Here is a 27,657-nt window from a genome sequence, read left to right as displayed (position 1 = left end):
ATGCTTTTTAAGTAATTTTTCTACATATTTTCAATTTCGGAGAATAAGCTTCTATCACATCAAAAATTTGAAGCCAAAAATAATGGAACGGGGATAGCACGATAACTTGTTGGTCGATATTTTGTTAACAATGATTTTTTGTAGAGAGGTCAAAAGGAATCATTTTGTATCATGAGAATTGCTGCCTCGTTTAGGAGGTAGCTCCAATTTAAGAAAAAGAATACTTTATTAAAAAATAACTCCAACTTACAGTTCTAGACTTATAAAAAAATATTAGTAACTAACTTTAATTTTCTCAAAAACTACAGGACATAAAAGCACTTGATTTTACAATATTCAAATTGAAACTGCTCACCCTTTTTTTTTTAATTTTTTTAATCAACATTTTGACCTTCAAATACCAATTTATCAAAAAATGTTTACATACAAAATTTAATTTAAATGAAGACTTCTGGCTTTGATCAAAATCAGTATAGCACTTTATTGTAAGTGCTACCGTTGTTTTTTCAATTAATTTTTTTTTTAATTGCCCCAACCTCAAAACAGTGGGAGATTTCCCTCCCTCCAATAGTAAAAAATGCTTCGTTTTGATATTAGATTAGCCTTAGATTTTGTAGATGTAGTAGGTAATACTCTGTTCCTTCTTTTTCTAGTCTTGATAAAACCCATTCTTTTAAAGATTTGTTTAATACTTTTAACGTAGGGTTATCAATAATGATATTTCTTGAATACTTTTAAATGCAAAAATTCACTTATCATTTGAATTGATTGGTCCAACGGCTTTTCCTTGTTCCTAAACATACAAAATAAACTATGTAAACACCGAAGAACTTTAATTGTGTTTAAGTAATGGCAAAGCCAAGGTTATAACTATTCCTAAAAATCGCGAATGTGATGATTTCCAACCAATATATATTTTACCGTTCCTTTCCAAGGTTTGGAGAGACTAATGAATATACAAATAAGGGGTTTTCTTAGTGCCAATGGAATGATATGCATCAATCAATCAGGTTTTAGACCTAAGCATAGTTGTACCACAGCCTTAATTGAGATTGTAGAAAACATAAGAGTGGCTGTCGATGATAATAAGGTTACCATTCTAACTCTATTATATTTCTCTAAGGCATTCGACACCGTCAATCGTATCACACTTTGTAAAAAGCTTAAAAATCCGTTTTGCTTCACATCACAATCAGCAAAACTCATTCTTTCATATTTAACTGGTAGGTCCCAGGCAGTGTATGCTAACGACACGATGTCTTTATTTCTACCTTTGTGTAGAGGTGTTCCTCAGGGCTCTATTTTGGGCCCTCTGTTGTTTTCAATGTATATAAATGATTTACCTTCCTGTTCGCTGAACACCTCCTTGCACTTATATGCGGATGATGTACAATTATATAATAGTTTTTCACTTGGAATGCTGGAGAATGGCGCATACGAAGTAAATGAAGATTTGGATAAAATAGTTGTCTGGTCCCGTAAAAACGACCTTTGTTTGAATCCTAAAAAATCGAAGTGCTTAGTAATTTCCAGAATCACTTCCTATTTTCCGACAATTTATCTGAATACTACTGCAATTGGTTTCGTTGATTCGGCGAAAAATTTGGGTGTAACGTCTAATAAAACTTTAAATTGGAATGACCATATACGACTAACGTTAGGAAAGGTGTGTGGTGGTCTTCGTATGCTTTGGACTTCTCATTATTTAATACCATTGAAAGCCCGATCTATGTTAGCTAAGACCTTAATCGTTCCAGTTATGCTTTTTTGTTGTGAAGTTTTCAGTAACTGTGACTATGAGCACAAGCGTAGACTTAACGTTGCGTTCAATAGCATAGCACGTTATGTTTATGGGCTTAGGAAATATGACCACATATCTCACTTTTCTAAATCAATGTTTTACAATCACGTCAACCGGAATGCCTATTTAATAAAATTATTTTCCCACAATCTAGTAGATCTTGTGATCTTATCCCAATACGCTGCTCATATTTAGTATCTGAACGACAGTTTTATGTGTATGCTTTTCGATTATGGAATTCACTCCCTCGTTCTATTAGGATGATAAGCTGTACGACCCGGTTTCGAGGAGTGCTCAGAGAATTTTTTGAGAGATTTTGATGATGATAATTTTTCTATTTGTTTTTTTTTTATATATTAATTTTTTAATATTTTAAAGATATGAATTAAATATCAAATGTCACTTAAGCAATTGTATAACGAATATACTTATAGTATTAAGGTACTGATGTTTACTCTAATTTATAAGATATTGTATCTTACTGAAATAAGAAATAAATAAATCTAAATCTAAAAAAGATGTTTCTAAAATTTGTAAAAGTACTGAATGTTTTTGAAAATGTTTTGAAATTTAAATGGTATAATTGTGTTATGAATGCTAGTCTAAAAATATAAAAAGCGACCCATTTTGGAATTTTTTGTATATACTTGTGGTTTTCAATATTTTTTCGGTGTTGGTCCTTTTGACATCTGTCAATTAATTTATACTTAGTTTGGTTTCCTATTTTGAATGCAATAGACTTATCCCTGAACATAGTTTGCAAATCTATTATCAAAATAATGTTCGGTTCATGCCATACTGCCAACGATACAACTAATTTAAGGAAAAAGTCTTTCGGTCATCTTGGCGTTGGCCTGTGGCGTGGCTTCCAAGATCTTTCGATTTAACACCGCTGGACTATTGATGCCTTGGAAGAGAATATATGGGGCGTTATTTCTTATATACATAGTACATACATTAGGGTGGAGCAAAAAATATTTGTTTTGTTTATTGGTATCTATTAGTAAAAAAAGTTGCCTTATAGGCTTAAATATATGAATCCAAAATATTATTCGATTTTTGTAACGATAAATGCCTCCGCAATCACACTGAAATTATTAAGAACGTCTCCTGGTTTTACGCTTTTAAATTTAAAAACCTTTCTTTTGAAAATCAAGTTAGCCATGCTTTTTGTTTCATATCACTTCGCTGTTGTTTTCTGTGTTCATCAGTCATTTAATTGTCTTTTATAAATATTAAACTAAACTCTTTACAAAAAAAAAGAAACATGCAAAGAACTCCAAGTGTATTTAAAAGCCCTAGTTTTGGTGATACTTGTGATATAAAAGAAAACGTTCTGTCTACCTATGAAGATGCAATAAAGTGCTATGAATGGACGAGACATCAATTAAAGTTCGAATTGGAAACTGCAAAATAGCCCACATTTCCAGAAGTAGTAGCTACAGTAACATCCAAAATAGAAAATATATGGCGATCTGCATCTATTCCGACTGTAACAAGAACCAGAATCATACAGATGTTAAACGCATATCATTTAAAATAAAAAAATACTAAAATCTGTCAAGAGACTTTCCCCAGAAATATTAAGAAATTTCGAGGAAAGCGGTAAGTTTCTTTTTGATATTACGGCATGCGAATGCATAGAATTCAATCACTAGACCTGCCCCAAAGAAAAAAAGGTTCCGAAACAAGAACAAACATTTTTAATTGATCAAAGAAGTGTTCGAAGTATGGCAATCGCTGGAATTGATGTTAATGTCACTAACAGGCTGCGAAAGAGTTTGGAAAGAAAACAGACTCGAGAGAAATACTAAACTACTACTGGTTTAAGTAGTACTTCTACGCCTGCTGTTTTGGAGATTAGTACTTTTTCTACATCCTCATCGTCAGCGTCTGAAAATTCTGAAAGTACCAATAGCTTCATTCAGACCAAGGAAAAACATATTCCTGAGAAAAAAAGAATAATTTCTTTAAGCGTTAATTTTCCTACATTATCAAAGACATGTGATAGGTATGGAGTATCAGATAGAGGAGCAGCAGCGATAGCGTCGTCTGTTTTGTATGATATTGGATCTGAAGTCGGGGTCATCGACAGACATAAAATAAGAGTTAATGAACAAAAACACAACTTCAAGAATTATTCGCATTATATTTTGATGTCAGAAAAGATAAAACCATAAAATTGAATACAACAAAAAATGGGAAAATCTACAAAAGTACTATTTTTGGAGAGCACATCTCTTTGCTGCAAGAGCCAGGATCCATATATGGGATACGTAGTTCCAAAGACTAGTTCGACCAAAGAAGTAGAAATTGCAATAAGAAGTTTCCTATCAGATGAAGAGATTCCTCAACATCATCTTATGGCTATCTTTTGTGATGGTGCAAATTTGAATACAGGAAAGTACGACGGTATTATCAGACTACTAGAGACAGAACTTCAAAAAACCACTTCAATGGATAATATGTTTATTCCATATGAATGAAATACCATTAAGACACTTATCTCAACATCTTGATGGATGTACTTTGAGACCTAACTCTTACTCTGGACCTTTGGGAAAAGCACTAGAAACCTGTGAACAATTACCTGTTCAAAAATGTCAACCTATTAAAGGGATTGTTCTGCCAGAAATGGCTAAAGATTTAAGTACAGATCAACAGTACTTGAACAAGATTGTGGCAGCGGTTTTATCAGGTGAGTTCCCACAGGATCTGCCAAATAAATCTCCAGTAAAAATGTCACATGCGCGTTGGCTCAACCGTTCTAACCGCATAATGCGTTTATATGTTACAACAGAGAAACCTTCGGAAAACTTGATAACTTTGGCCGAATTTGTTGTTAAGGTTTACGCGTCATGTTGGTTCTCCTTCTAAAATAAACCATCGTGCAAGGATGGTACACAACATCTTTTTAACATGATTATGGATTCAAGATATCTACCAGAAGATCTTAAGAAAGTAATCAATCCTGTCATTCAGTGGAATGGTTATTTCGCGCATCCAGAAAACATTCTTCTTGGCATGGTAACAGATAACAATCAACATATTAGAGAATTGGCAGCTCGACGTATATTAAAAGCTCGCAGTATGCCTCGGTCTTCAACACCAAGGCTGTTCGATTTGATAAATTGGGAAGGAAAGGTTTCTGACCCACCGATTATGCAAAACTTGTGTGACCAAGAAATTCGGAGCATCGTAGAATCTGGCGGTGAAGGTTAACTGTTTTTATGGCTTCCGTGCCATACCCAAGCTGTTAAACGAGCTGTAAAGATGACGACGGAAGCTGCTACTTCTCAGTACACAAGAAAGTCCCGACTAGGAGCAATAAAAGCAAAAATAGAATCACCGAAGACAATACCTAAGTTTGAAACAAAACGAAATGTTCAAGCATATATATATTGTTATGGGAATGAATTTATATTTTCTTTATATTGAATTAAAATTCTAATCATCAGGAGTATATTTTGGACAATGATTTCTATCTATTTATCTTATACTATTTTCAGCCATATCTGTTAACTAAAATCTTGTATCAACTTTTGATTTTTGAAGTCAGTGCGGAGCCAGAAGATCTTAACCAAAGTTTCTCTTCGTGAATGTTTCCCAATATTTTATTGTCTTTTTTTCCAAGGCGGAAAATATTTTTTGGATCGTGTAACTAGCTAATAATAAATTAAAATGGCTATGATAAACGAACATTTACTGTCTATTGACATTTTTTTATAGAACTTGCATCGTCAAAGAACTAAAATTGTAATAATTATGCTAAAAGAATTTTAATTTCATGCTCAAAATCAATGTCTATATATAATGTAGTTAAATTAAATTTAGAATTTTAAAAACATTTAAATTAAATTTTCACTTGATGCCTGTATACAGTGCCAGTCAAAATAATAGCAGTGTAACCTCCCTATTAATATATTCTAGTACAATGCAATATATGAACAATTAATTACATTCTTTAACTACTTTTTTGGTACTAGAACATTTTGTCTTCCATTTCCGGAAAAAAAAATTCCATGATATAACGGTTTTTCCCAAATGTTACTCGAATGCTCTTAAAGTGTATATCTTAGCGGTCAAAATAATAGCAGTTTAAGCAAGCTTATGGTATTTGTATATTGTTTTTTGATCCTGTGCGCATTTAAATTATAATTATCTCAAGTTTCAAGGTAAGCTTTCAATGCCTCATTGTATTATCATATTTATACTCAGATAAACTTACAGTATGGGCCGTAATAAACACTGCACTGCGGAGAAACGCCAAATCATTCGCCAACTTCTTTCTGAAGGAAAAACTTATACGGAAATCCAAAACTCTCTTCAAATCTCGGCAAAAATGATTTCGAATGCAAAAAATTATAAAGAAAAACCTGAAACCCGCGGCAAGAAAAAAGTTTTATCTCCGAAATCGGTAAGGAGAATTGTAAGATGCTCGAAAGCCTTACCCCACTTGCCTGCTACTGAGATAAAAAAGAATTAAATTTGAATGCAAGTGTAGAAACATTTAGAAGAATTTTAAGAAGAAACAATCTCAACGCCAGAAGCCCCAGAAAAGTTCCACTTTTGACAAAAAAAAAAACACATTGCCAAAAGAATTCAGTTTGCCAAGACCCATGTTTATAGGCCCCTTCAGGATTGGCGAAATATCTTATGAACGAATGAAAGCAAAATCGTTTTGTATGGCAGCCCTGGTTCTCGTGAATATGTGCGACGCCCACCAAATGCTGAATACGTGCCTAGGTATACGCGTAAAACCGTTAAACATGGTGGCTCTAGCATTATGGTATGGGGTTCCTTCTCATACCACGGTGTAGGTCCCATATACCGAATAAATGGTGTGATGGAGCAGCATGTTTACGTTGACATTCTTCAGGGAACCATGCTGCCTTACGCAGAGGAGGAAATGCCAATCACATGGGTCTTTCAACAAGACAATGACTCGAAGCACACCAGCAAAAAAGCTAATATTTCTGTTTTAGATTGGCCTCACCAATCACCTGACCTCAAACCAATAGAGAACCTTTGGGCAGATGTTAAAAAAATGGTTGCAGCATCAAAACCGACCAACAATAATCAGCTTTGGATAACAGTTGAGACTGCATGGAAAAGTATCCCATTGGAGAGATGTCAGGGTTTGGTTGATTTTATGAAGCGACGATGTGAGGCCGTTATAAGCAATAAGGGGTCTACAACCAAATATTAATAAATTTTCTTGAAATTTTTATCAACATTTTGTTAATTTCCTTAATTTTTGTGAATACTGCTATTTTTTTGACCGGAGCAAATCTTTACCTTAAAGGTAAAATTTTTTTTATTTTTATTTATTTGATAAAATCCAAACTTTTCGTGTCATAACCTGGATTAAAATTAATGTGGCTTAATAAATATAAATATTTATAACGATTAAAAATCATTAGTTATTTATTAGGTTCAATTTTGTCAGTATTCCCTTCTTACTGCTATTATTTTGACCGCAGCTGTATATGAGATATATGCTATTTTTCAAATTGTATGTAGTTAATTTAAATGAACCCCTCATTTATGTATTATAAGAAATAATACAAAAACAACGCTTCACAAAAATTTGGAGCCAAATTAGTACAAAAGTCATACAGGGGCAGCTATGCAAAAAACTATAATGAAACGATTTGACTGATTGCCAAATTTGCGCAGCTAATTAATTCTTTGAATTTGCCTCAGACAAAAATTGATCATTTTGCATGCATTCGCTTAGGGGAAGCTATTAATACATACATTTTAAATTATGTTCGATTTTTTGTTTTAATTTTGAATTTAACATTTTCAACCCACATTTGAGATTGATGATAATTTATGGCGATTGGTGGCAAACATTGAAAAATATCTCCCTACAATAAAATTGTAAATTACAAGCAAAAACGGTCTGCTCATAAAAATATAAAATTATATTTTAGAGTACACAAAACTAGATTATTTAAACTACCAATGGATAGCGAAAAACTTTATATTGTTTATAATAACATTTAATAAAAGAAAAAACAAACAAAATGTTAAATTAATTTTAATTTGATAAGACAAATTGATAGATATGGCGCCAATCGTAATTAATAGATATTTTTAAATAGAAATTTATAAAGGTATTTTATAGGTGTTAAGATAATATAAAAACTTGCAATGTAGATATGTCTCAAGTTCTTAAAACTCACTAATACTAGTATATTTACACTGCCAATCACTAGGATGAGGCCACATATTTTTCAACCGATTTTCGTTCTTTATACCTGCTGGAAATTTCGTACCAATAAAAATTTACTACATTTGAGTAGGTAGATATTTTCTTTAAAAAAAGTAATAAAATTAAGGGGTTAAATAGAAAAAACAGTTGGAATTTCCCTACATTAATTAAAGAGCTACTTAAAAACAGTATGAAAAAGTGCGTCACTTGGATGAGGCCACATGAAAAATCTTACAAAATATCAAAAAAATGAAAGAAATGTTTACAGTTTTTGGTTTTCAAACATTTATTTATTAAGTTTTTCTCAATTGATAATGAGTATGCCCCCCATTTTTCGATATGACCTCTATTAGACGGTTTGGAATGGAATCATAAAGTTTTTTTAAATAGTCAAGTGAAATCTCGTTCCAGGCATCACGGATAGCTTCAATTAAGGAGTCCTTGTCTTCAAATTGTCTACCGCCTTCATAAACTTTTCGAGCTAGCCATGCCCATACGTTTTCGATTATGTTCAAGTCCGGTGAATAGGGTGGCCATTGCAAAAGCTCTACGTTTTCTGATAAAATCCAGCTTTTGACAACCCTGGAAGTGTGGGTGGGGGCATTGTCTTGTTGGAAAATCCAAGGCAGAGGTCCAAAAATATTTTTCATCTTCGGAAATGAGCGTTCCAAGAAGTATTTGTAGCTGTTTCCGTTCATTGTTAGAGAAAGAAACTCCAATTCGATTTTGCCATAGTAGGTGATAGCTCCCCACACCATAACACCTGATGTACGGCTGTGATGTCTTCCTAAAATTAGTTCCTCTTTTCTTAAATCATCGAAATAAAAGTTGTAACCATCGGGGCCGTCAAGGCTAAACTTTTTTTCATCCGAAAAGACGACGCGTTTCCATTGACTGCTCCAAGAGACATGTTCTGTTGCAAAGCTCCTTGTGTACTTGCTTTGGAACAGGTTTCTTTTTGAGTTTTCTTCTCTGGATAGTACCATCTTTTCTTATTATCCTTCGGACTGTCGAAATACTGGCTTATACTCTGCTTTTGGACCTTATTTTAGTAGCTGATTGAGTAGAATTTAAAGTAATACGTAAAATTAACCGCTTTTCTCGGGATGTTGTTGCTTGGGCTGTGCGTCTTTTTTGGTTTTTTCCATAGTTTTGAGGATCAGCAAGATAGTTGTTTACAACTGTCTTACTTCTGTTCAGCTTTCTTGCTATTTCTCGGCTTGAGAGTCCCATTTCCTTGAAAGCATCGATTTGTCCTCTTTCTGCTACTGTCAACGTCTTTCCGGAACCCATTTGTAGTTGAAATTAAATAAAAATAGTTATTTGTAAAACGTTCTTAAAAATTGTAACCCAAATTTTGAAAAAAATTGCTGATGTGAACTTCTACAATGAAATATTCGCAATGGCCTCATCCTAGTGACTCACTTTTTTATATCCTTTTTAGGTAGCTCATTCATTAATGTAGGGAAATTCCAACGGTCTTTTCTAATTAACCCTATAATTGTATCACTTTGTTTTAAGAAAATATGTACCTACTCTCATGTAGTAAAATTTTCCGGGTTAAACAAATTCCAACAGGTATCGGACCGAAAATCGGTTGAAAAATATGTGGCCTCATCCTAGTGATTGGCAGTGTATATAGACCAACCAATAAAAATGATTGTACAGGTAACAGAATTATAATTAAAAATGTTGGTTAATGAGGATGTTCTAATTTAAAGTTTATTACCTCCTTACTTTGGATTCTTCATTTGTTTGTTACTTTTTTTCTGAGGCCTAGTCAGGCCAACTTTTTGGAAAATCATTCTACTTTACTCTTTTACATTTTTCTACTTTTGGAGTCATACAACAACTACAAAAACAGAGTATCGAATATGACCAATATCAAAAAAGATCCCCCTTTGAATATCATTCTTTTAATCTAGTCATCACGAATCAACCTCCATTGATCACGAAAATAGATTTGTTAATAGAAACAAACACGTGCAGCTCAATTACAGATAGTGAACAATTAAATAGACAATATAAGAAACAACAAAATTGAATAATTTATTAATTCCTGAGATCTTTCAGAAAATAATCAAAAAATACAAAATGATTTGCTACCCATTAATCAATTTTTATGGAATGTTGTGGACATTAAAGTGTGTTCGCTAAATTATAAAATAGCTAACAATTACGGCATATTATTTCACTGATATTATACATACAAAAAAACAAACACGACGGAATAGCACAAAGCTGTTTAGCATTGAAGATGAGGAAGTGTAGGAAAAAAAGCCTTACACATTTTCATATTGAAGGCAGCTGTTAATTATTATGACATTAAATTTAAAAGTTATATTGTTATAGTAAACTTCAGTTTTGTTAGAATTAAAATTAATAAAAAGATACAAATGTCTCTCTTTAATCTTTACGGAATTGGAAATTATTTCAACTAAATTTAATTTTTGTTTAAATTAAAAAATAGGAGGTTTAACAAAATTTTCAAAATTTGGTTTGAGATTCAAAAATTTAAATTAAATATTTAGGCCATCTTTTGATGTTAATACGTATCTGTAAAACAAAATGTATTTGAAGTTAACAGTGATGAATCGATAGGTCGCTAAGAAACAGGGTAGGTGCCACATAAAACCATTATTGGTTTTCATTATTGAAACCAAACAATGGAATTTTTTGACAGGTTGTTTATAGCTATCATTAAAAATGTCTGTTAAAAAAATCAAATGGGGTGGCGCAACAGTCCGTTGTGAACCAGGGCCTAGTGACTTACAACTCTCAACCATTCCTGTGTGCGAGTACAGTTGTCAGGAATGGAAAGGACCTACAATTTTAGGCCGAATCCGAACGGCTAGTTTTTGAGAAAGCACTTTTTCATGACAAGAATTACTCTTGAAGGATTTGTCAATTCCTCGCAAGAGGCAGTATCCGCGAAAATTAATTTTTTAAATTAAGGTGGCACAGGCAGGGATTGAACCCAAGCCCCTTGGGTTCCAACGCACTAACCATCATGCCACGGGTACTACAAAATGTCTGTTATTAAAAAAAATTTCCTGATTGAAATCCACCGAAAATTTTATACTAAGTGCGTTTTTTTGGTATTCCATATATAGTTCAGTGAGAAATTGCCAACAAAACGATCCGTAGTAGCCAGATTTTTGTTGTAACACTTTCGTCTTTCCGAGCTCGAAAAATTATTATGGATGGGAGGATGTGCTTGATGTTACTTTAGTAAACAACCGTAATTTATTAGTAGAGAATTGGGGAGTTTCCCCTTTGAATTCGTTTTCGGATCACAAGTGGATTCTTTTTCAAATTAATTTCGAGTCGAAAAACCCTCCGCCTTACAGAAATCCCAAAAAAACTGACTGGACGAAATTCAGTCAAATTGCGATTTCCAAACTAAGCAACTTATCGAATCTCACTAAATCGATAGGAGACCTTGAATCAAAGGTGAAAACCTTTGAAACTTCTATAAGTAAAGCTTTTAGAGTCTCTTGCCCAGTTAAATATAGCCGTAAAACTCTTCCTTCTTGGTGGAATGAAGAACTGTGCAGTCTTAGGAAAATAACGAGGACAATTTTCAATATCTGCCACAAACATAAGTTTTACCAACCGTATAAAGGCTCTCTTAAAATTTACAAGCAAGCCCTGTCATCATACTGTCAATCAATCGAAGGCATAAAGGACTCCGCAAGGCTCAGCAAAGTTTTATCGAAGGAACATTGTAATCCTTCATTTCTAAAAAAGCTTGATGGAACCTGGACAGCCTCTCCAGCCGAATCTCTTGAGCTACTGATGAAGACGCACTTTTTGGGTTGCGATAGTGATAACCCCGAATCGCTTGAAACCACAGAGCTAAACGTAGCTCATATGGAGCAAGTCAATTCCGTTATAACCAAAGAAAATATTTTGTGGGCCATCAATACTTTTTCTCCATATAAATCCCCAGGCATGGTTGTCATACTGCCAGTTATGCTTCAAAAGTTGCATGATGTGGCAGCTCCATGGCTGGAACAAATTTTCAAAGGATGTCTCCTTCTTAAACATGTGCCATGTCGTGGATACAGGTCAAAGTAGTTTTTATCCCGAAAGTGGGTAGGCGAGGTAACGAATCCGCGAAGGATTTCAGACTAATAAGCTTAACATCTTTTGTGCTTAAAACCTTGGAGCGCATTCTTGATTACCATATTAGAGAAATCCTAGTTGGATGACCTCTCGAAAGCTCTCAGCATGCTTATCTTAAGGGCAAATCTACGGAGACTGGGCCACGAGTTGTGGACTAGGAGTTAACCAAAGTAAAACTGAACTGTTGCTCTTTACCACCAAAACTAAAGTACCGCCCTTCACGCTACCTCGACTCAACGGTCAAATCCTATCATTGTCTTCCAGTGCAAAATATTTGGGAGTTATACTCGACCCTAAACTAAACTGGAAACTAAATATTGAAGTACGGGTTACGCCTGCAGCAAAACTTTCGGCAAAAAGTGGGGACTTCAGTCGAAGATGATTTTATGGACGTACACAGCCGTAGTACGTCCAATCTTAACGTATAGTTCGATTGTGTGTTGGCCTGCTCTTAGCAAAGCCTATAATATTGATAAGCTAATGAAGATTCAGAGAACAGCTTGCGTGGGCACCACAGGGGCCATCGTACTTGCCCAACGAAAGCCTTAAACGTTATTTTGGATCTTCTACCAATCGACCTTTTTATTAAATACATAGTTCAAATAGCTGGTTGTCAAAACCTTATAGTCACAGCGACACTACGAAATTAATTCCCTCTGATATTATCTCGTTAGACACTGACTACTGTACTTCTACTTTGAACCTTAGTAAGGGTTTTAAGGTTATTCTCCCATCGAGAGAAGATTGGGAGGATGACATCGTGTCGACAGGTTTCAACACAACCATCTTTACTGACGGCTCAAAGATGGAGTGCGGAGTTGGTTCTGGGATCTTTTCTGAGTCCCTAAACGCAGCTAAATCCTTTAGGCTTCCTGACTTTGCCAGCGTTTTTCTGGCTAAACTGTTGGCAATAAGGGAGGCACATAAGATACTTCAACAAAGCCCAAACCAAAACCAAAATGCGGCTATCTTCACAGACAGTCAGGCAACTATCAAAGCCATTAACTCGGCCACATCCTCATCTAAATTGGTCCAGCAATGTCGCGATGAGCTTGCGAGCCTGAATATTAACCTCGGTGTCACCCTGATCTTGGTTCCGGGCCATAGTGGTATCGTGGGAAATGAACGGGCTGACGAGCTAGCCAGGCAAGGATCGGCCCTTCATAGCTCACTTGCGGAAATGGTTAACATTCCTCTTGGTGCTACGAAGGGTAAAATCTTTTCTATCTACCAAACTGAATCAAACCGAAGGTGGAGCAATTTACCCAACTGTATTATATCTAGGAAGATATGGCCCACCTATAACAAAACCCGTACAAACGATCTTCTATGCAGGCCAAGGCATTGGCCTATAGGAGTTCATGCAGAGAAGTTGAGTATCTCTTACAACACCTTTTGCCGTAGCTGTAGTGACCAAAGAGAAAGTGAAACGATAATCCATTTCCTCTGCAAATGTCCTGCTTTGGCAAACACCAGAATGAAATGATTTGGAAAAGCATTCTTTCAAGAACTTGATGAGCTATCTGAGACAAAGATTAGAGAATTAATCTTTTTTCTCAATGCGACAAAATGGCTCTAACATAACCGCTATGAAGCTTTTCTATCAATCTATGCCTTTCAATCAAAGGTCAAACGAGTTTTTGGTATCAAAACGGCGCTAATTGGATCTCAGGCTAGGATGCATTAAGATCGCCATTTCTACCTACCTACCTGGTAAAAATTGATTTTCAACTCCAATATCTTTTAAAAGCTTTTAATTTTCAAAAAATATTGTTGTCAACATTCAGTAAAATTTTGCAAAACAAATCGAATTGACATTTTTTTTTTACAAAAAATTAAAAACCGAAAAAAAAATTAACAAAAGTTGTTAAAAATTGATTTTCGACTCAAATATCTTTTAAAACATTTGAGATAATAGCTTCTAACTAATTTTTACTTATAAGAAATATTGTTTTCAACATTAAGACAAATTTTGAGAAAAATCGATTTGACAGTTTTTTTTTACAAAAAATAAAAACCAAATTAACAAAAGTTGGTAAAAATTAATTTTCGTCTTAAATATCTTTTCAAAAACTTTGAGATATTGGCTTAAAACTACTTTTATCTTTTAAAAATTATTGTTGTGAACATACAGTAAAATTTTGAGAAAAATCTAAAAAAAAAAACAATACTAAAATTTGGTAAAAATTTACTTTCGACTCAAATATCTTTTCAAAAATTTTAAATATTGACTTCAAACTTATTTTATTTTACAGAAAATATTGTTTTCGATATTCAGTAATTTTTATATAAAAATCCAACAGTCCGTTTTTTCATAAAAATAAAATCTACAAAAAATAGTACGCAAATTTGGTAAAAATTGATACGAGTACATATAGACATAGTTTTAAGAAAGAAATCGACAGACGGGATGGGAAGTTATCAGTCTGGGTCGCATCCCAGCCTCTTTTTTATGTATATGTGTCACGGTTATGTATATGTATATTAAAATTTGTTGTGTTTTTATTATTTTCTTAAATACAAATTTTAAGATTTCAGAAAGATTCCATAATTTAAAGTTCATTTGTCCTTTTTCAAAACTTCTATTGTACTTTCACATGGGAGTTTGTGTTGTGGGGAGATCGATGTCTATGCAATCAATATTTTGATCGTTGATTATGTTCTTGGTTGAGGGGAAACGTTTTTCAAAAATCTCAGTGGAATTTTCGTTTAAATCTTTTCTATTTGTTATTTTGTTTGCATTTTGGTTTTGTATAAACTAGAATTGAGAATAGCCAAAAGATCCTCATGGAGATCCTTCTGTAACTCCATAAAAGAATCCGCGGAGGCATCAAGGATAAGGAAGATTCTCTCAACAAATCCAACCATGCCTAGTTGTCTTAAAAACTCAGATGGTACATGGACTAACTCTTACGAAGAAACGCTAAACCTGCTATTAGACACCCACTGCCCAGATAGCTCCTAATCCGTTAATACAACAAACAGTCCTGGGTCGGGTATTAACTTAATTTTTCCTCAAGGTCTGGTTACAAAAGAAAAATTGACATGGGCTCTGAATAGTTTCAAACCTTACAAATCTCCAGGTCCAGATCAAATCATACCAGCTGAGCTACAATATATCATTGATATAACTTCGCCCATCATTGAGATGATCTTTAAAAGTTGTATAAATCTCGATGGAGAGATGTAAAGGTAGTTTTCATTCCCAAGGCGGGCAAATGCTCGCATGTCAACCCTAAGGACCTAAGACCTATTAGCCTATCATCTTTCATTCTCAAAACTGTGGAACGATTGATCGCTATCCATATACGTAACAACATTGAGAAGAGACTATCAATATGTCTCAGCATGCTTACTGCAAAGGGAAATCGGTAGAAACAGCCTTGCACACTCTGGTTAGAACTATCGAATACTCTCTAGAGAAAAAGGAATACACTATGGTGGCCTTCTTGGACAAAAAGGTCTGTCAGTAGAGGCACTCCGCAAGGTGGTGTTCTGTCCCCTCTCCTGTGGAACATAGTGGTTAACCAACTACTAATATCCCTTGAGAGGGAAGGCTACAGAGTGGTTGCGTATGCCGATGACGTTGCTATCGCTGTCACAGGGGAACATCCTAATACACTGAGAGACCTCCTCCAAAATGCACTTAATATGCTCACTAGATGGGCTGATAACTGCGGACTTAGTATTAATCCTCAAAAAACAGACCTCGTCCTTTTCACACGGAAATACAAGATCCCAGTAATTGTACCTCCTTTAATATCAGGTATGCCACTAATTTTTACCAATGAAGCCAAATACCTTGGTCTGATATTGGACAAAAAATTAAGTTGGAAATTCAATATACAGGAAAGAGTTAAAAAAGCTACAGTAGATCTTTTCCTTTGCAAGAAAGCTATAGGAAGCAAATGCGTTTTTCAACCTCGCATAACCAACTGGCTATACACATCGGTCATCCGACCAATACTTATGTACGGGGTTGTTCCAACGAGGTCCTATACAACGGGGCTCGAATCAACAGAATTGACAATTTCGTGATAAAACTCGTTCGAGGTCACATTGCAAGAGCTATGTCTTCGACCAACAATTTAATTTTCGGGGCGTTCTATCCGAACGACGAGTATTTTGAGAGTGCACGCTTGAGCGGCTTCATTCCCCCAGAGGCATTCCTCTTTTTAGATAGATGCGGTCTGATACAGGATAGATTGGCAGTTCCGTTAATCTACCACGTCAGACGAAGAACCGTGGATAGGCGACTCCTGTACAATCGGGACGTCATGGCACAAGGCGGAGCAGAGCTCCTTCGGTTCAGTAGGGCTGTGTCCGAACGGGACCGAACTGATAGGGTGAAGCAGGAGAACCAGTTTTGGTGGCTTCAATCGGCACTTGATATTGGGTAGTCCGGATGGGGTTTTAAGCCTTGGCCGGCTTACATACTTGTTTTATGTTTAGGGTTTAGTTTTAAGTAGAATAGGCATGGTGGCACGAAAAAAAAAATTAAAAAAAAGAATAAAAAAAAATAAATAAAAAAAAAAACATTAAAAAAAAAAAATAAAAATAAAAAAAAAAAAAAAGACAACGAAATATGAAAAACAAAAATTTTAGATAGTTAGATTTGCTGCTGTGGTTGTTCTAGTTTTAAGTAGTTTATAGGTAGAATAGGTAGTTTAAGTTAGTTTTTAAGTTTTATTTAAGGACCTTATTTTAAGTAGTTTGTAAGTAAAAATAAATAAAAAAAAGGTTATTGATATTAGTTTTTTCAAAATTTTCTAATAAAAACAAAACAAATACAATTTAAATTGAAGTAAATACAGCGATAAGACTCGACGCCTCATCTCAATGGACCAACAACAATGTGGGGCACTCCATAATTTTGAACCTCTTTGGTTCTATACCAAAGTACATAGACTACACTATTCCTAAACCATTAATCTAAGCATCTCATTCCGCCTCCCTAATCATTGTAGCGTCTTTCAAGCGGAAATTTTAGCGATCAAAGAGGTTCTCTCTTGGCTAAGAGAAAACGTGATATCAACTTCTGATATCCGCATCTTCTCTGACAGTCAAGCTGCTATCAAATCCCTTGACGGTGTCTCGACCAAATCTTTAACGGCCCTCGATCGTCTCTTATGGAGATGGCGCAGCAATTTAACATTCACCTCTGTTGGGTGCCGGGCCACAGAGACATCACAGGTAATTGTAGAGCCGATGAACTCGCTAAAAATGAAACCGTCATACCTATTTCAACTGAAAGGGAGAAGATAGGTATACCGATAGCTACATGTAAACTTATGCTAAAAGAAACAGCTTTTGCGATAGCAAATTCTAGGTGGCACAGCTTACCAAAATGCGCAGCCACAAAACTCATATGGCCCTCACTGGACCTAAAGCGCTCTAAAGACTTGTTATCTCAAAGCTGACTTCATATTAGCTCTAATAGGTGTCCTCATGGGACACTGTCTTATAGGCAGACACGCAATACGACTTGGCGTAGCCTCAAATGACTTCTGCAGGAACTGTATGGACGAAGAAGAAGAGGAAACAATCTCTCATCTCCTATGCACTTGCCCTGCTCTTTCACTCAGACGCAAACTTTATCTGGGGGACTACTCTTTTGATAATCCCAGTGAACTAGCTAAAAAGGATATCAAATATCTTCTGCGCTTTATAAAAAGTTCAAAATGGTTCGACTAGTTAGAAGTAATTCTCTAGATTCATGTGGTATCACAACGGGCCTTTCTCTTGGCCTAAGTGTGTCGATTTTTAATCCGCAGCCACGTTAACCTAACCTAACCTTGCATTTTGGTTTCTTAAACTGATTATCCATTCTTCTTGACTGTTAAGTAATGATTTTGTTTTTCTTATTGATTTTGTCTGTCTTATCGTATCTTTAGCTTATTTTTTCTTGAATTTTTGAATATCTAATTTTTTCTAATTTTATACTTTTCCTTATCTCATAAAGTTCACTTTTTTCTTGGTTAAATGTGTCAGATAGCTGACGTTTTGATGGTCTTTTCTAACTCGTCATAAATAGAAAAACACATTAGAACAATTTTTTCAAGCGGATTATTACAATATTTTTATTTTCTCATATCAGAAATACAATATTTACGAGTGGTATTAAAAGTAAACAATATAATCCAATAATTTGGCATTTGCACATCAATTAAGTTAGATTAACAAATTAAAAGAAACATTTTGTTGATTTAATTTGGCATTTATAAAATCATTGACTTATCATTTTATCAAATAATCGTAAGCCAATAAATAAATCGTTTTGTATAAAAAGATAACCTAGCGATCGTTGGTGTAGTATAATAATTAAAAGTATTGATTAAAAAGCGAAGTAACTCGTATATTATTGAGTATAATTTTACAGTTATTGTTTTCTACTCAAGGTTATAATATAGTTTTATAAAAAGACTTTTTAAGAAACGTCTGCAACTTCTCCTATATACATACGAGTATGACTATTGTGTTTTGAACAGCAAACTATGGCCTTAAGAAACTATTTGTAGAAAAAATAATAATAGATACCTTTTTTAAAGTGTAAACTTTGAGAGATTTTTGAAATTCCCTGCTTTACTCCAATCTGTAAAATCTATATGATTTGAACTTGATCTAAAGGGACTAAACTGCATTCTTTGAACACAAAATAAGATCAATGCAACTAGGTAGTTGTTTTTTTTTGTATGCCATTAATTTAAAACTTGGGACCTTAGTCTATCTATCTTTTACATGCCAATTATTATTTTCAAATCATAACTCCTACACAGGTTACAAGTCCGCCATAAGTTTTATTTTAATTTTTTTAAGAAACAAAACTTACTCCTTTTCTATATGACAAGAAACTCTATTACACTAAACTTTAAACTTTATTGAATAAATAAGTCAGATATACAGTGGTGGACATGAATTTAGCACATTGAAAAGAGTACAAGTGTTTTTCTACTTTAAATTCTTTATTACTTGCAAGTAACGGTTCATTTTTATGTTGTTACTGTGATTACCTTATAAGGTAATACAAATGTGTAAATGATTGAAAAGTAAAATACCGTTTTGAGAAAAATGAAGATTGTTTGTGATTTGCGTTGTTTTTAGGTGGACATAAATTTAGTCCGTTTTGCAATCAAAGAGTGTATTTTTAATTTTTGTGTTTTTTTAAAAGAAAATAATAATTTTTGAGGTAATTAAATATTTCTTTATTGCTGTATTAAAAAAAAAGAAAACAAAATAATTATTCATGGCAAAAGGAAAATGGTGCTCAAAGGAAAAAGAAGTCTGATCTTGAAAATGAAGTCAAAATGGCGGAACAGGCATTTATAAGTTGTTAGAATGATCCAGGAAGCTGGTTTATAATGCCCTTCGTCATTTCAAAAAGTTTGGAATGATTGAAGACGTTAAACAAAACTCCCGGGCCAGAAGGACAACTACAAATGAAGATAGAATTATTTATAGGTTACCGACCAAGGATCCGTTTGACCTCCAGTGCCATTCGAAGTGAACTTTTTAACGAACTTTGGAGTAAATGTTTCCTCAAGGACCATAAGACGCCGATTAAATGAAAACAATCTACATCAGTGCTTTGCTCAGAGAAAACCGCTTGTATCAAAAAAAAAACCAGAAATCTAGGTTACAGTTTGCCAAAGCTCACCTACACAAACCAATTAGATTTTGGAAAAACGTGTTCTGGAACGATGAATCCAAATTCTGCCGGTTCTGATCGGTTGGGAAAAAATATGTATGGCGTCCGAAAAACAGGGGATATGATCCAAGGTACACCATTAAGACGGTGAAACATGGTGGAGGCAACGTTATGGTATGGGCTGCTTTTTCACGGCACGACCGACGTTGGCCCGATCGTAAAAATTGTCACAAAAATGGATAGAACGTGTACAGAGCTATCCTGTTGGATCATATGTTATCCTACGCAGAAGACAATTTGCCATTATTATGGCGCTTCATGCACGACTACGACCCTAAACACACTTAAAAGTTAGTGAAGTGTGCTTTAGAGGTGAATAAAATTGACGTTTTAAAGTGGCCAGCACAATCACCCGATATTAACCCGATTGAGAATTTGTGGAACGATGTTGAACCTTGAACATCACATTGAGCAAAAAAACCCAACCAATTTAACACAATTGTGACAGGAGATTCAAATTGCTTGGTATGCAATTCCAAAGTCACGATATGAGGCTTTGGTTGAAAGTTTGCGAAGAGGAATTGCTTCTGCTGCAAAATAAAGGGTTCCCTAACAAATACTAAGAAAAACTTAGAATTGGTAACGGTGAGTAATATTTTATTAAGAAACTGTTGAATGTGCTAAATTCGTGTCGAGGCGAAAAATTGATGATTCTACATTCCATACTTTTTTACTTGTGACATATAGGAACTATGTACAGTGTCGAGCAAAAGTCTTGGTACCCGTGTGGGTATTCTTGAAAAATGAGTTGTGTAAATGATATAAAGACACAATTTTCAATTTATGTTTTGATTTATTCAAGTTTAAGTTTATTTAACAAATTAACACAAGAAAAACAAAAAGTTAAAATAAAAGTATAAGTCCCTAACAACAATAGTGCAAAAGTCGTGGTACCCTAGAAGGACAAAAGAATTTAATTCGGTTTCGAAGGTTTTATGTTAAGAATATAATTACCTTATATTTTGTGGGAAAACCTTTGAGCCTAATAACCTCTTTTAAACGATTTGGCATAGAGTTCACAAGTTTTCGCGTTACATCTGACCCTATTAATTCCCATTCTGATACCGGGAGCTCTTTAAGGTGGGTTTTGCTCGTTATATGTGTTTTCGAAGTCGTTTCTCTAAGACATCCTATAAATGTTCGATTGGGTTAAGAATTTGGGGGGGGGGGGGGGGGGGGGTTGTAACTAGCATGTGGGGCGTGTTGTAGGAGAACCACAACTTTACATTTGTAGCCGTATGCTTGGGATCGTTATCCTGTTGGAAGTGATATGTGTCTACGATCCCAAGTTTTTCTGCACTTTGCTGTAAGTTTTGTTTTAAGATGTTCAAATAAACTTCCTTATTCATAATTCCATCAATTATTGTCAAATTCCCGACACCACTGGATGACATACACCTCTATACCATTACACCATCGTCACCGTATTTCACATTTTTAATTATGTTTTTAGGATTGAAGGCTTCGCCTTGTTTTCTCCACACTCTAATCCTCCCATCTGAGCCAAAAATGTTGAATTTCGACTCATCGGAGAATATTACGTTGTCCCAAAAATCATTTGATTTATTTTTATAATCCTTTGCAAAGTCCAGTCTTTTCTTTTTTTTATTTCACTTAGGAACGGCTTTTTACGAGGTGTGCACGACTTAAACCCAGATCTCTGGAGCGATCTTGCAACTGTCCACGGAGAAACTGTTTTATTTAAACGAATCTGTATATCAGTAGCAATCTTTGGAGCACTTTTGAATGGATCTTTTTTTATTATACTCGCGATTTTTCGTTCATCTCTTTTTGTAAGCTTGCGCGGACGACCAGACCTGACTTTATTTTCTATTCGGTGTTCTTTATGTAACGGTTAATAAAATTTTGTATGATAGATTTGGGTCGTCCAACTATTTTATTAATATCCGCATAACTTTTACCTTGCTCATGGCAATTAATAATAATTTGACGCTCATTTACCGTTAATTCTTTTGTAACCATCGCTTTTTTGGTTTTAAAAAACATAATTTCTTTAACCTTAACCTGCACGACCGACCGCTTTGTACCGATTGACACACACATGTCATATTACAAGCTTCATGTAAAAAAAAACAAAGGCAACAGGACCACTAGTTTAAACAGTTAAAACTAGTAAAGTGCAGAAGTACCTAGACTTTTGCACTACATTTTTCATAGATTTCAAGGTTTTATTATTTTTTGCTAGAAAATAGAATTCGTTTTTGAATTTTTTCTATTGGTAAAACAAAGGATAAGGTTTTATCATAATAAATAACTTGATTCATAAAAATTAAGTCCTTAAGTTTTCTTTTCTTTCAAAGCTTTTAATGACATGGCACTTTGAGTACCATGACTTATGCTCGACACTGTATATGGCAAGTCCGGTCGGTTTTGTCTGTCTGTCCACGCTCCTACAGCCTAAACCATTGGGTCGCTTGAGGTAAAACTTGGAAGTTAAGGTTTTGAGCAGATTTGCGTTAAGCGTTTTTTCATTTGTTTTTTAAGATTTAAACTAACAGTGGCCCCCATACAATTGTTTTGGTCAAAAAACGAAAATTCGAATTTTCTCAAAAACAAACCGATAGATTTTTTTAATTTTCTGTAAAAATTTATTTTTTAACTTGGCTTCTTTTAATAAGAAAAACATATTTTTGTATTGCTCAGGAATGGTACCGCTCATAGAACCGTTATTTTTTTTTTTTAATTTCTCAGCAACTTATGAACTGATTTCAATATTTTTTTTTCTGAATGAGTACTTATATTGCCTTAACAATATTTGATTCTCAAATATGCAATTTTTTATTGTTTGGATTTTTAAAAAAATATTGATTTTTTTTTTCCAAAATTCGATATCTCAAAAACGGGTCAACATTGTTTTACGAAATTCAAATGTATAGTGTATATTTTTAATTTCTAAACAACTGCATACCAAAAATATTTTTAGAACAAAATTGAAAAATTTTACACATACAGAATTAATTAACGATTTTCAAAAACAAATTTGAAAAATCAAGGGTTTTTTGATTTATAAAATGGCCTTTAAATTTTTGAAGACAAACTTATTTTTCAGGTAAAATTTTTAATCTTAAAATATTTTTTTAAAATTATTTTAAATGTATTTAAAGTAAATTATTTTGACAAAATATGGCTGTGTAGCGCCACTTCATCGGATTAACGAATATGATCCATTTAATCAACAATCTACTTTAAAGTGTCTATCAAGATGTAATATCTTGGTACCGTAGTATATATGGTTTGAAAATATTATTCTTTTACTTGCCTTCTCCTAAATAAAAGAATAAATACTTAGTACAAGTTAAAGAAACGTAGAACTTCTACAACTACTGCTTACGTGTCACTTCATAACTAAAATCCAAAACGCACAAGAGCCTGACTGTAACAAACTCAAAAATAAAAAAAAAAATAATCTGAACGTAATAACTCCATTTTTGAGCTCAAAACTTGTAGGAAAGAAGGAATGCGATTGTAAGTAAGATCATTATACACATGTCATTATCTATCTATCTGCATAAAGCTGAGCACGTCAAGTGAACTATTCTATGTTCGTTTAAGACATCTACCTAACTACACATCCAATAGGCGATCGCTTTACAATTTGAACATTCATATTCTTCCTCGTTCTTATCTTCAGATAATTTACTTTCCATCCTTGTTCTTCTAATATGAAATTAAAATAAGGCTATCAAAAGGAAAAAGCTTTGAACAAAATAGTTGAATACATAAACAATTGTTTTTGTTAAGTACGCTTACAAGCATATTTCACTTGTGGGATGAAATGTCCTAAGATGAGTTGTGTCTCGGGATGAATTGCGCGTTTTTTGACAAATCAAATGGCATTTATATCTTTGAAGACAAACTTATTTTCCAGGTATATATTTAAATCTTATATTGTTACTTTTTTAAAAAGACTTTTTGCATACAGGAGCAAGTTCGTGCGACCCAGTCTTCTTACAGATGTTAAACATATTTGATGAAGTACTATGAAAACATAGTGCTATGTATATGTAATGTAAATTAAATAAACGGTGATTTTTAAGAGCTTGAGAACTTAAAAAAAAAAACGCATACAATTTGCAAAATCTCATCGATTCTTTATTTGAAACGTTAGATTGGTCCATGACATTTACTTTTTAAAGATAATTTCATTTAAATGTTGCCCGCGGCTGCGTCTTAGGTGGTCCATTCGGAAAGTCCAATTTTGGGTAACTTTTTCGAGCATTTCGGCCGGAATAGCCCGAATTTATTCGGAAATGTTGTCTTCCAAAGCTGGAATAGTTGCTGGTTTATTTGTGTAGACTTAAGACTTGACGTAGCCCCACAAAAAATAGTCTAAAGGCGTCAAATCGCATGATCTTGGTGGCCAACTTACCGGTCCATTCCTTGAGATAAATTGTTCTCCGAAGTTTTCCCTCAAAAAGGCCATAGAATCGCGAGCTGTGTGGCATGTAGCGCCATCTTGTTGAAACCACATGTCAACCAAGTTCAGTTCTTCCATTTTTGGCAACAAAAAGCTTGTTAGCATTGAACGATAGCGATCGCCATTCACCGTAACGTTGCGTCCAACAGCATCTTTGAAAAAATACGGTCCAATGATTCCACCAGCACAGCGTACAAATCACACCAAACAGTGCATTTTTCGGGATGCATGGGCAGTTCTTGAACGGCTTCTGGTTGCTCTTCACTCCAAATGCGGCAATTTTGCTTATTTACGTAGCCATTCAACCAGAAATGAGCCTCATCGCTGAACAAAATTTGTCGATAAAAAAGCGGATTTTCTGCCAACTTTTCTAGGGCCCATTCACTGAAAATTCGACGTTGTGGCAGATCGTTCGGCTTCAGTTCTTGCACGAGCTGTATTTTATACGGTTTTACACCAAGATCTTTGCGTAAAATCTTCCATGTGGTCGAATAACACAAACCCAATTGCTGCAAACGGCGACGAATCGACATTTCACGGTCTTCAGCAACACTCTCAGAAACAGACGCAATATTATCTTCTGTACGCACTGTACGCATTCGTGTGGTTGGTTTAATGTCCAATAAAGTAAACTCAGTGCGAAACTTGGTCACAATCGCATTAATTGTTTGCTCACTTGGTCGATTATGTAGACCATAAATCGGACGTAAAGCGCGAAACACATTTCGAACCGAACACTGATTTTGGTAATAAAATTTAATGATTTGCAAGCGTTGCTCGTTAGTAAGTCTATTCATGATGAAATGTCAAAGCATACTGATCATCTTTCTCTTTGACACCATGTCTGAAATCCCGCGTGATCTGTCAAATACTTATGCATGAAAATCCTAACCTCAAAAAAATCACCCTTTATAACTAATTTCATAATAAAAAAACAAATTGAAAATTAAATGGTTTTATTTTCTTTAGCAAGTGTGCTAAATTCTTGCTCACCACTGTATGTAGTTACAACGTTCAACTTTAAGTTGAATAAAACAACATGATCATCTGACATTTGACATAAGTAAATAGATTTGAATTGATTGTAATGGGGTTTTCCATGGGCAAAATAAATCAATTTATTCCTGATCTAGATATGTCAAAACAAAAATGTAACTCTTTTTGCATTCCATTGACCAAAATAAATTGATTTTTTTTTTTTTTTTGATTTAAGATCATAAAGGGTGTCCCAAAATTAACGCAAGATTTGAATTAAATAGAAAACGCCGTTTTAAGTCTTTTGATAGTTATATTTTTATTGACTCGTAAAGTACATAGGATAGGGTTATGTATGGAATAACACATCGGACAAATGGCCTCCACGGCTTTGCATGCACATGCGCACTCTTTTGTTGAAATTTTCCATGACCATTCTGCATAAATGTGGCTGAATTTCGTTGATGCAGCGTTGAATCTCCTCCTTTAATGCACGGGTGGTTGTGGGCTTGTTGACATAGACATGTGATTTCAAATAACCCCATAAAAAGAAGTCTAATGGTGTTAAATCACACGATCTAGGAGGCCAATTTTGATCATCTTTTCTTTAGCAAGTGTGCTAAATTCTTGCTCACCACTGTATGTAGTTACAACGTTCAACTTTAAGTTGAATAAAACAACATGATCATCTGACATTTGACATAAGTAAATAGATTTGAATTGATTGTAATGGGGTTTTCCATGGGCAAAATAAATCAATTTATTCCTGATCTAGATATGTCAAAACAAAAATGTAACTCTTTTTGCATTCCATTGACCAAAATAAATTGATTTTTTTTTTTTTTTGATTTAAGATCATAAAGGGTGTCCCAAAATTAACGCAAGATTTGAATTAAATAGAAAACGCCGTTTTAAGTCTTTTGATAGTTATATTTTTATTGACTCGTAAAGTACATAGGATAGGGTTATGTATGGAATAACACATCGGACAAATGGCCTCCACGGCTTTGCATGCACATGCGCACTCTTTTGTTGAAATTTTCCATGACCATTCTGCATAAATGTGGCTGAATTTCGTTGATGCAGCGTTGAATCTCCTCCTTTAATGCACGGGTGGTTGTGGGCTTGTTGACATAGACATGTGATTTCAAATAACCCCATAAAAAGAAGTCTAATGGTGTTAAATCACACGATCTAGGAGGCCAATTTTGATCATCGAAACGAGAGAGTACACGACCTGAAAATGTCTCATGCAGTAATTGAATTGTTTCACGGGCTGTATGACATGTGGCACCGTCTTGTTGAAACCACATATTGGACACATCAATATCATCCAATTTTGGCAGAAAAAACTGTGTAATCATGTCGCGATATCGAGCACCAGTAACAGTCACTGCTTGACCAGCATCATTTTCAAAAAAATATGGCCCAATTATGCCTCCAGCCCAAAATCCACACCATACAGTCACGCGTTGTGGATGCATTTGTTTTTCGACAATCACATGTGGGTTCTCCGAACCCCAAATGCGGCAATTTTGGCCATTGACAAAGCCATCAAGATGAAAATGTGCTTCATCGCTTAGGATGATTTTGCTCGAAAAATCAGGGTCCATTTGTTGATGTTCAATAATCCATTCAACGAACTCTCTTCTCTGTCCATGGTCATTAGGCTTCAATTATTGTGTTAATTGAATTTTGTAAGCATGAAGACACTGATGTTTGGTGAGTATACGCTGTAGAGAGGTTCTTGAAATTTGCAATTCTTGTCCAATTGAGGTGTCGAATTGAGGTTCCTGGATTGTCAGCAACACTCTCACGCACTGCTTCGACATTCACATTTGAACGGCTTGTTTTTGGACGACCAGTGTGTTTGGCGTCTCCAACGGATCCAGTCTCCATGAATTTTTCAATTAATCTCTTCACAGTTGACGAAGTTAAAACACTATTCCGACCATATTTTGTATGAAATTTTCGAACTGCAGCCGCAAAGCTTTCACTATTTTTGAAATATTCTTTAATAATGAAGACACGTTGTTCTATCGTGTAACGCTCCATTTTTAATAACCCTATACTGTTAGCTGTCAAATTGCTTTTTTTTCAGGGTTGCCAACACTTCACAGCACAAATGGCGGCAAATTCAAATCTTGCGTTAATTTTGGGACACCCTTTATCTAAATATCTGGATTTTTCTGTTAGTTTACAATTTTTAAAAAATGTTTAGCTGTAAATTTGTCAGCTCTACTGCACTCAATAACAAATACAGGAAGTTACGCAAATGCAATGAGAAACAGAAAAAGATCCAATTGTGAGCCATGCACATCGAAAAAAATCAATTTCCGAAGGATACTTGAATTTACCCAAGAAAAACCCTTCAGGGAAGAAAGTAAGCC

The 27,657-nt window shown here is 34.5% G+C and overlaps 1 protein-coding gene across 1 annotated transcript in view; it reads left to right on the top strand.

The window, feature by feature from the left end:
• The window catches only part of LOC129944040 (glutamate--cysteine ligase), a 52,865-nt gene that overhangs the window by 8,384 nt on the left and 16,824 nt on the right, over positions 1-27,657 (top strand). The gene's annotated exons all lie outside the window — the stretch shown is intronic.

Source organism: Eupeodes corollae, chromosome 2 (genome assembly GCF_945859685.1).
Source record: "Eupeodes corollae chromosome 2, idEupCoro1.1, whole genome shotgun sequence".
NCBI lineage: Eukaryota > Metazoa > Arthropoda > Insecta > Diptera > Syrphidae > Eupeodes > Eupeodes corollae.
Note: the sequence above shows the minus strand (reverse complement) of the source record. Positions and strands in the feature narration are given on the sequence as shown.